We start from the raw sequence: 12,045 nt of genomic DNA, 5'->3' as shown, positions 1-12,045 counted from the left end.
AATTTTAAGTAACTAATATATGTTTTCATTCACGGGTACATCTTGGGGTATCATAAGACAATTTATAACCAGTATCCAGGTCCCTGTAGAGTTGTGCCTAATGTTGGTCCCCCCCCACTCAGGATCCATAGGGGGCCGCATGCGCGTTCCCATTTTCTCGGGAAAGAGGGTACATTTTGACGATCTGTCTCGGGAACATTTTCCCGAGAAAATCGTAGAAAAGGGGGTAATTTTTGCTTGTTTTCCCGAGATTCTCAAAATAGGGGGTGTATTTCAAAACACTTCCCGAGATATACAAAAAAGGGGGGTTTAAAAGGAGTTCTAGACTGGAAAGTTCCCTAGATAGGGGGTGAAATTCATCGGAAAAGCCCGTGAAAGGGGGGGTTAAATTTTCTTCTTTTCCCTAGATAGGGGGGGGGTCAAAAAAATGAGGGAACAAGCATAGGCCCCCCTAAATATAGGGAGTGGGGGGGCTGGGATGTTGGTAAGTACACCACACATAAATTATTGACCTACATTATTCCTTGACATTGTACTATCAGACCACTTTTATGAACACTGCGTTGTGTTCGGAACTTTGTCTCGCTTGGCTGTTGCCGCTTACACGTAGAGATACCCCGGGGCGATACCAGATTTGACCCAAATGAATACATTAGTTCATTACAGGTAGTCCTGCTTTATTCACACAAGCAGTCAGCTGAGGTAACTCCTTGCTGTACCGTTCACCCCTGTTTCTTTATCTTACGAAGGTTACCAACTCTTAATGGTCAAACTAAGGCGTGGCGGAGTAACCATGCGATCAGCCAATCGCTGCAGTCGTTGGCACGATCGCGTGATTACAAGGAATGCGTCCTACAGTTAAAACCTTGCAAATTTGCCACTACTGAATACAATAAGTAAACAATTTTTCATCAAATTCCTGTAATATATGTTTATAATCTCCACCCTAAACATGCAAGTTGTTGATTCCAAACAATAGTCTAACGGCGTGTGATTGGAATATGCGAACGTGAAGTTCGAGTCGTTATCATAGCACCACAGTCAGCTGGCGTACTTATGCATTCTAATACATTACCAATATTTATATATGGGGGCAACAATCTTGAATACGGCTGAAACTATTATTTAGTTCGCTTTCCCTATATAGTAAACATCGGTAAATTAATACCATATATTTTACTATCATTTGTACGACAAATGACTGTGTATTGGACCTTAATTTTCATTAGACATGTCTAATGAAAGGCACGAAGGATAAATGTGCCGTATATATTTGTTATTCGCAATTGTAAAAATCACAATATTTTGCCAGCATCATTAATAAGGTTAAAAGGCGGTGGTCGTCGCACCGCGTTCTGTTCGGTATGGCACTCAAAGCGACGTATACAACGCGTGTAAAATACATTGTTTATATGTATTCGCCAGTCAATGTACCTCTGGTATTATGGAGAGGGGGGCAAGTTTGGGGATACTCCACGGAATTTAAAACTTAGGTCAAGAAGCTAGGAATGATTAAGGTTAAAGTATCTATTGAAAATAACATCGGGATTAACACATCGGAAAATGTCCTGACAGTGCCCCGATTCGCGCGTATGCACTGATGTTTCAGAAACAAGGAGAGGACCAATAAAAAAATATAGAGGATGGGAGGAAAGTGCTAGGATTGACATGGTAGTAGTCACATTCTGTTTGCCTCAGAGACGGGGCATTAAAAACTTTTTTTAGAAGGCAATAAGCAATTTTAGTGATTTTCCTTGTCCCCATATATACCGAGGTGGGCTCAGGTTGGTCAGGGTTTACATTGACTGCTGCATAATACGTTCAGCACACCACATTTGACGATTGCTCTAGGTATTTTCTATGTACACTTATATGTGTCGTATCCCGTCGGGCCTACATATGTAAAGAACAACAGACACTAAAATAAACATTCACATATTAGCCTCTTATTTTGCAGATAAAGGTTCAGAAGACATAACAGTAACCTCTGATGGTTTGGCATTTATTTCCTCGGTAAGGCGCTAGTCTGTATTTTGCAGACAATGCAATGCCGTAATCAATCTGATTAAAGATAATTGGTTTTAATTCTGGTCTTAAGTCTATGGTTGAGTGTACATTGCCTCAAATAATGTTTCAGTCGGACTGTGACGTATTCAAGGCTATATTCTAATGATGAATGAGTACACAATAATAGGTTCACAGTTTTTAGGCATCATTCACATCCACGAGATCAAATCATGCACTCCCTTTCGTACATCAATCATATTGACAAAATAGCCAATTGTTAATATAACGACATTTTTATACCAAAAATTTGTTCGAACGTCGATCTTGTTCGTTTCAGCTTTGAACTGACCGCGGAGCACTCCCACCAAAATTCCAAATCCAGGCGAGTACTCCTCTCCATGACAATAGGACATAGTATAGCCATTTTAATGCAGAATATTCCACACTAGTATGAGCTAAATTATGTGTATGTGGTTAACTTTTCAAGTGTTATTGTTTGTAGGGATTTACGAAATCCCAATCTATCCATGATCCGCGACGTTCACCTCAACTTGTCAAAGGTCGAATCTTTTGTATTTGGCTTTAATAACCCGGATAAAAATGCTACGGAAATTCCATTGGTTGGAAATTTTGACAGGGATTCGTTCTATCCTCACGGGATAAGTCTATACGAAGATCCCAAAACAGGTATTGTTCACTAGTCTTTTATTACCATAGCTGACACATCTCCTATGAGCGTATGGTGTTTACGTGCATCTTAGTTTGTTTGTTTGTTTGTTTTGTGTTGTATTATTAAACACATCTACTGGGGCTTGGGGCCCTTTTGTTATCGTTCTGGTTTTCTTCTTCTTCTTGACTCGGTTTTAAAGATTGTGATTGAACTTTCCAAACGCTTGTCTGAGAGATATAGTATTTCTTTATTGTGGTTTATTTTGGGACCACCCCCTAAAAGGGGTATAAAGTATCTCAGCAGTTAATTAGTTATATTTTCACAACTGCTAAATTTGTTATCCACACAACACATTCTAATAGTTTAATAGCTTTGCTTGTGCTGAACTATCTGACATATTCCGCAGTAGGATCAAAAACGTCTTCTAATTGAATTCCAGTACTCCAAGTTTTTAAATAAATTGAATCTATTTCAGAAATGTCATAACGAAGTTTTATGTAAAGTAAATGACACTGAGTTACATTATTTAATATAAAGAGCTGGTCTCTACTTGTTAGTAATAAAAAGTGTAATGTAATATTTCATATGTAAACTGTCTACGAGGTGCATTAAAGTTTATTTTCTTCTTGAAAAAACAAACACTGAAGAGAAAGGTCTGAAATTCTCCATGTTTATAGTCCTTAATGGGAACTTCAGAATTTTGAACACTTTCTGAGGGTCCGGGCGACTAGATGTTACAATTATATGTAAGAGATGAAATGAAAACGTTAGAGGTCATGTGAGTTTCCCCGCTATGCTTTTGTCTAAAAAAACCCGGCAAAAACACTTTATAATAAATAATAATAATAATAATAATAATAATAATAATAATAATAATAATAATAATAATAATAATAATAATAATAATAATAATAATAATAATAATAATAATGTATTTACCTAGAAAATATTTCATACAATACTCAAAATTGTACATGCAGTCTAGGTAAAATGGAATCTGAAAGAGCTTAAAAGCTAGTCGAGTCAGATCCCTGACATAACTTGAATTTAATGACTTAAGTTAAGACTGACAGTAGGTTACACCTCAGTATATTTCAAATAAACAAATATTATAATATAATATATATATATATATATATATATATATATATATATATATATATATATATATATATATATATATATATATATATATATATATATATATATATATATGTATATACATACATTTATAATAAATTAAATATTAGTTCTATTCTAAATACTCTGACATTAAATTTTCCCGTATAGTATTTTTGAATGTACGTTTTTGTTTAGACCTTAAAGAAATTGATATGCTGTTCCAAAGTTTGGCCCCTAAATAAGATATTGCGAATGTCCCCGCTACTGTGTTCATTCTAGGTACAAGTAAATCATTTCGACATAAAATCTTCTTCTGCAGAACCACTTAACACTTTTATCTGAATTTTTATTTAGCAACTATAAGTGGAGCACATTCAAGGTTAATAGTTTTTGATGGTTTGGCTGCCATTTTGTATTTCTTTTAAACAGAAAGTAGTTTTTTACTGATGCCACAGTCAGGTGATGATCTTCAAATTACTCGAGGGTGCTTCAACCGATGAACTGCGTATTATATATATATATAACACAGCTTCATATGAGTAAAGTAATATAATTTTGCCCAGTCACATGCAAAATAATCTGTGTAAATCACGTGACTTGACCACCACATTTGAAAATTTCCAACAGGGTGTTTCTCTTAATGCATGTACAGCTCAAGATTATTTCTCCCACACCCAAACCGACAGATTATTAGTATCCCTCATCGCCATAACCAGTAATGTGACATTATCCGATCAGATATATAGAAGATAATATTTGGTAATCGTAGTCCTAAATAACTATTAAAAATAGCTAGACGTTTCGAGCAATGGCTCTTTATCGATAGCATAGAAGAAAGTGTACACTTTTATACACTACACTGGCCATTGGACCCGATCTTTCTACTTTAGCAACGATTATTATTTTGTAAATTCAATACTGCTATCGTTTGAAATATATTCCTGCCTCACCATGGGATCACTTGGTTTATACGATGTCGCCGACACAATAATAGATTCAGGAATAAACTCACCTAATGGAATTAACATGTCACCAGATGGAAAGTGAGTATATTTATTTAGAAGTTGTTGACTCAAAGCGTATCTTTACACTTCATAATTCTTATTATTATATATTATTATATAAGTTTGTAACAGTTACAGTTCGCTAATACCTGTGATGTTATCGCACTTGTTGTCACTCTTTGCAAGTTAAAACATGTCACGATTTTCCACATTTGTAATTGTATACATAATATGTTCATATATATTATTTAAAGTTTAGTTATTGAAACAGCAATAAAACTACATACTCGCCATTGCCACATTAAAGTTCACTTCTGTTTTGGCATTTTAAGCTCGAATATCTTTATTTTATTTCTTCTTATTATTATTATTTTATTTTATTTCAAGAAGGTTACGACATAGATGGTGCAAATACTATGGGGTTATTACGAAGATGCAACAAAGTATGCACGAAGACAGCACAGCGGGAGTATCGACCGACGCGCAGTGGAGGTCGATGCGACGGCGTACTGTCTGAGTGCATACTTTGAGGTACCTTCGTAATAACCTTATTATTATACATCTTTTCCTTCCAAGGATACATCATGGGATGCCGAAATCCAAAGAGTTTAGAACAGAATCAGCAAACTTCTTGGTGTGGAGTCCGGTCAAACCCTGGTGGCAGCCATGTTTATTTTTATTAGTAGCGGACGCTTACACGTGTAATCATTCCATATTTGAAATTCGCATTTCCTTATATGGTAGAATGAAAATACCCCGTAAAATACTGCAAAATTAAGGCACGCTGTAACGTACGGCGTTACGGTGACAGATGTATAATAAAAATTATTAGTGATGAGTAATGGCTCGGTCTTGGTTTTCAGTAATGTAAATAAAGTTTGTGTTTTGCTAATACCTTTATTTATCACATATCATCAAATTATCATACTTGCAGCCATTTTTGCAATTTAAAAACACGTTTCTTGTTCCAAAAAAGTCCATGCGCCGAAACAACAGTTAAAATTAGTAAAAATAGTCTGCATTTAAAGGTAAACACTTCTTCTTCTGAATTCAGTATGATCTGAAAATCTTTGAACAAAAAACACATTAATCGATAAAACATTGTCACAAATCATCGCACATGTTATACAGGTAAATTCAACATTAGTTTATTTCCAGATGCGCAAAGTAATTTTTGACCAGTATTCATTAATATAGATTCTGTTTTACCACTGTTTAAACCGCTGAATGTTAATGGCAATATTTACTTTTATTTATACATGTATTATTATCATTATTTGAAGTTTAGAACTACAGACAAATTTCGAACATAAAGTAGTCTAATTCGGTTATTTAGGCAACTTCATTACTCGTTATTGTGTTACAGTAGAAGAGAATAGTGAAATCAATTACTCTGTTCGGCAAAACCACATCAAATCTGTCTTGATATAACTTTCAATAACAGCGACTTTGCATCAATTCTACATTTTAAGAATTAAGATGTTCCGAAAAACATCGTCGAAATATAATATATTAAGCATTTCAATCCAAATACTGCATTTGACATTTAGATTTTGGAGGCAGACGAAATTGTATCGCATTAAGACACTCGTCTAAGTGAGGGTAGATGCCCTTTGTTTGTTTGTTTTTGTTTTCATTTCAAGCCCAAAATTGCAATGTCAAAATGGCAACCCTGCTGCATCATTCTGTGACTTTAGATGATAAAAGTTGTGTGTAAAATGGCATATTTTCCTAATTTGGACGAATTCTGACATATTTAAGACGAATCTGATGTCTCAAACTTCACTAAAAATAGCAAGTATATATCATTTCAAGACTTATTTTAACATTTATTAACAGATAGCAAATTTGGTAACATTTTGCGCAATTTTCAGTCATTATGCTATAATAGTAGTAACATTCAATATTATATTGAAATGTGCCTAGTTATATTGCTGTTAATATGTCACTAGGACTCAATAAAATAAGTTTTGTAGATAATCTTCATTAAGGTACAAATTTTGACCGATTTTGCTATTTTTACACCCAAATGCCAAATCGAAGAAGGCATCCACACCTTTACTGTGATTCTATATGTAAAAAAAATCGGTATTTAATTTAATACTGAAAATGATACATTTTGTACATTTTGAGCAATTCTAAGAATTGTAAGACCAATCTTCAATCCTAAAATGTAATACAATGTAATATAATGTCAACAATATTTATTTGACATTTAAAATAAAAATTAGATGAGCCTTTGGCAGATTTAGTCAAAATTTAATTTCGATTCAGCCTAAAAATAACTAAACAGAAGTGAAATTCAATTTCCCAGTGAAGAATGTTCTGTTCTATAGTTGTTCCTATAACTAGAATCAAATAAAACATTTTATACCAACTTTGTATGCATTATAAATTTGGTGAATTCTGACCAGTTTTACTATTTTCAAACCTAAGATGCTATAAATGATGATCTAGATCAACTCCTGCCGAGTAAAGTACTTTTTTTGTTTTTTTAAAACATTTTATTGAGGTTTACAAGTGTAAAGATACATGAACATTAGTACTGTAAACGTTACAATGGTCTGAATACAAGATTACAATATTCAGTCTTTAGTGGTTTGGTCGGTATCCATAAGTTGTAATTTCCCCCAATTGTTATTGTGCTTACTAATTTTCCCTTTCCTTTTTGCAGTGTAATGTTCAATCATTTCAATCGAGTAAAGTACTTTACTGTTTACTTTACGCTTGCTTTAGACAATTGCTTCTCAAAAGTTTATTTTCAGTGTTTGGTTAGCCGACTAATATTTAACCTCAAGACTTTTGCTGGTAGATGTTATTATTGAATTATTCATAGTTGTGAAGTAGTATAAATATTAAATGCTCTCAATCAACATGTGTACTCTAAATGTATATTATCAATATTCGTACGAGTATGTTCACATTTTGTTAAATTCAAATACATTTGTGTTTGTGTCATGTAGATTTGTGTACTTAACGTCATTGTCGCAACAAGCAATAATTATTTACGAGCGAGACCTGGGGACTAATTCTCTGCTACAGAAGAAGGTAAGCCGCATTTCCATGTATACTAAGATGAAAATAAGCTCATACACGTGTTCACTTTAAAACAAATTTTCCTTTTCTCTAATCAATCCATTAAAGCTTCGATAGCTAATAAACCATACAAACACTTATAAAGATATGTTCAGCAAATAATATATATTCCGCAAATTGTGCTCTATTACTGTCCGATTTATTTTGTAATTCGTGTAAAGCTGGATTTCAGGGGAAACTAGTTAAACAAATTGGGAGCGCGGCTTTTCACAGTGGTGATGCGCAGTTGCCGAATTGCGAGTTGGTTCTCGTGTTTTATGTTCATATGTAATTTCGATAGTATGTATTTCTTAATTAAGGTCTCCTTCCACTAATCAACCAATCAATTTAAATGCCTTGCAAGAACCAATGAAATAGGTGCTTCCTGTTTGAGGGCGTAATCACCTGGGTCAAAGGTGAGACCAACATATGGTCTTTTGTTTACTACTTAGCGGCTGTGTACCAGTGGGTTTATTCTGTGTGTATTTGGATGTTCTAATCTTGGTGTTATTCCAGTGATTTCTCTAGGTGTAATCCAAATACAGTAGGTGTGTTTTGTTTACCTGAGATTTGTAAAAGTTTGAGCTGGCCAACATGTTAGTTTATTTCATGTGGTTGATTACTGGCATGTTGATTTCCCATTTTTGAGGCATGTTTTCAACTTTGTTCATCATTTTCATATAGTAATCTCGTCATATGTTAACATTGTCGTCTATAGAAATTCAATTAGTGGTATGAGCCCTGAACCATTCTCCGTTCATTGCGAGGTCTCGCTTTACACTGTTCACGTTCGTGTGGCCGAGCCGTGGATAAATGCTGATATTTACCACGCCCGCACTGAACGCCGTAAAGCTGAACGGACGTGGCGGCGAACTGGTTTAACTGTCCATCGCCAAATCTACAAATCTAAACGAAATAAAGTTAATGATCTCATTGAAGTATCACGTAGGAGTTATTTCGCTGATAAGATCGCGGATTGTTATGGTGACCAAAGGAAACTGTTTTCCATCGTAAATGGTCTTCTAGGCTCGACAAATAATTTGAATGCGTTGCCGATTCACGATAAGAAAATACATTTTGCGAATCGTTTTAGTATGTTTTTCGTGGATAAGATTAAGAAAATCAATCAAGGACTAAATCTAAATTTATTGAATGGAAACCGTTTTAACGAACTGCACAAGTTCTCTGGTGATGAAATGGAATGTTTTGAACCAGCTACGGAGGATGAAATAATTAAAATTATAAAAAAATCGTCTTCGGCTTCGTGTGATTTGGACTGTTTACCCACTAATATATTAAAAGATGAAAAGATGCTTTCTATCCTGGTTTCAACTATAATAGATTTCATAAATGAATCACTTCACACTGTGTGTGACAAAATGAAATGTGCGCTGATTAAACCTCTGCTCAAGAAAGCATCGTTGGATTCAAACATGCTGAAAAATTATCGACCGATTTCTAATTTGTCTTTTATATCTAAAGTCCTTGAACGTGTCGTTGCATCCAGAGTGAAACAACATTTAGAGAATTATTCGTTGTATGAAGAGTTTCAATCAGCGTATCGGACCGCACATAGCACTGAAACGGCTCTTTTGCGGGTCGCTAACGATGTACTATGCAGTATTGATAATTCTAAGTATTCAGTTGCTCTCGTACTGTTGGGTCTTTCAGCAGCTTTTGATACTGTGAATCATAGGATTCTCATCGATAGGTTGAGATCAAATTTTGGGTTAAATGGTCTCATCATACAATGGTTTGAGTCGTATTTGAGTAACCGCATTCAAAAAGTGAAAATTGGAAATGTATTTTCTGATATGACGTCTATATTAGAAACCGGTGTTCCACAGGGCTCCGTTTTAGGGTCATTATTTTTCCCGATGTACATGCGTCCATTGGGCGAGTTATTGCGACGTCACAGCGTAAAATATCATTTTTACGCCGATGACACACAGATTTATTTATCGGTTTCTGAAGATGATCAAATTCGCGCCCGGGTGATACTTCAAACATGTATTCAATATGTTAGCGATTGGATGTCTTGTAATTTCCTTCTTTTGAATGTGTCGAAAACTGAATTTGTGTCCATGTCGTCTCGGAGTTTCTCACAAGACTCGTGTCCTTTGTCTAGTATCGAAATTGGTGAAGAATTGGTTAGTGCTTCGTCAAGTGCTAGAAACTTAGGTGTCTTGTTTGATTCGCAACTATCTATGGAATCACACATTTCTACTATTCGTAGATCTGGATATTCCCATCTAAGAAATATTAATCGTATTCGTAAATCATTATCCCAATCTGATACTGAAAAGTTGGTACATGCTTTCATATCTTCTCGCTTAGACAGCTGTAATTCATTATTGCTTGGTCTCCCTGTAACTAAGATAAAACTTCTTATTCGTGTACAAAATGCAGCAGCACGCCTTGTCATTCGTGCTCGAAAATATGACTACATTACAGACATTTTTATTAAACTTCATTGGTTATCAGTTGTACAAAGAATCAATTTCAAATTACTTTTACTAGTGTATAAATCTTTGTATGGTTTTGCCCCAAATTATCTATGTGAATTAATCGAATTTTATGTACCGAGTCGTAGCTTAAGATCTGAATCGAAGTTTCTTATTAAAACTCGTCAGATGAGTAGTAAAAAGTCCAAGGTGTTTTACAAAGACCGTGCTTTTGAAAATTTAGGTCCTAAACTTTTTAATGAATTACCTGTCTGTTCGTTCTAGTCCTTCAGTAGACATTTTTAAATCCAGACTGAAAACGCACTTATTTAAATGTGCTTTTAATATTTGACTCATTGTTTATTGTATCAGCGCCATGGATCTTCATATGTTGGAATTGTTGCGCTTAATTAAATAAAGTTATTATTATTATTATTATTTAAATCGGAAGTTAAAACATGACAAGCAAAGGTTATCGTGTCGTAGCTGTGTCGAAACATCGCGTGGAAATCGAGAAACGCAAAAGTATTTGGAGGGTAATTCCACGCTTGAAAATGTGCTATATACTCTTGAATGTGGTCATAAATAAGGGTGGACATAATAAATAAGGGATGAAATAAAGGTGCCTCATATTCCATTCTGAAAGGTCGGTATTTTGTCATTGAATTATAAAAAAAACGTTCGGTCCGCTCCTGTCACGCATTACGTGAGATCTCGCAATAAATTGATGCTTTTCTGTTGCAGGTGATTGATCTATACACTGGTGTTGATAATAAAGAGGTTGATGTTAAGACAGGGAACCTCTGGTTAGGATGTCATCCGTGTTCACATATGCTACGGCCTCATTTAGACGATGTCACAAAACCAGCTGGTTCTCAAGTATGTATTTTAGCTAAATGACCTCAAGTAACATACACCACCTATCAAAATAAAGTAGCCCTCGTTTTATGGCACCCTTTGTATAACTAGGCTTGCTATACAATTGTGGCAATGTTATTGGAAGAGCACGGCGGTGGAGAGCTTAATTTAAGTGATTATTCCTATAATGTCATTTAAAAACAATGCAATATTTAATAACTATGACAACTTTTATATAAAGGCGAATCCACTCAACATTAATATGTAAATTTATTGCATTTACTACATGCAGGTCTTGCAGATTGAGATGGGTTCACCCGAAATGCCGTACGAGAATATCAGCATTCAACAAGTCTTCATGGATGATGGCAAACTTATCAGCGCTTCGGCCGTTGCACGACACTATGAGAATAAACTTTTAATAGGCAGTGTGATAGACTCCTTAGTATACTGCGAACTAACACCATTTTAATTGAGAGCATACACTGATAAAAAATATAGTCAACTTAGGCGATCTTGAAATTAAATAATGTTTTGACATGTGTCATGTAAATGCAATTCCCATTAACCATAAGCCCTCAAAGTCCTCACAAAACTAAGATAACTATTCAATTTACTAATATGTTTCACGTTTCATGGTCTGGTGTTACTTTTCATTTGAATGATAGCGTACTTTATTTTTGTGTACACTTGTGTGAAATATACGTCATATAGTTCGCCTGGGTGCCTTCCGTGAAAATAGTAGTATCAAAATCAGAATTACTTTAAAGTTGACTACAGTACTTTTCAACTAACTATAATACACAGAAACATTGTAAAATCTACATTACGTGAAGTAAGATATTTAAAGTAATCTTTATTCCAT

At 34.7% G+C, this 12,045-nt stretch overlaps 1 pseudogene; it reads left to right on the top strand.

The window, feature by feature from the left end:
• The first annotated feature begins 30 nt into the window (after positions 1 to 30).
• Positions 31 to 11,900, top strand: LOC144345233 (serum paraoxonase/arylesterase 1-like; annotated as a pseudogene).
• Positions 11,901 to 12,045: the final 145 nt, after the last annotated feature.

This window comes from Saccoglossus kowalevskii, chromosome 17 (genome assembly GCF_978046115.1).
Source record: "Saccoglossus kowalevskii chromosome 17, keSacKowa6.1, whole genome shotgun sequence".
NCBI classification, from domain to species: Eukaryota; Metazoa; Hemichordata; class Enteropneusta; family Harrimaniidae; genus Saccoglossus; species Saccoglossus kowalevskii.
The sequence above is the reverse complement of the archived record's forward strand: the minus strand, read 5'-3'. Positions and strand labels throughout refer to the sequence as shown.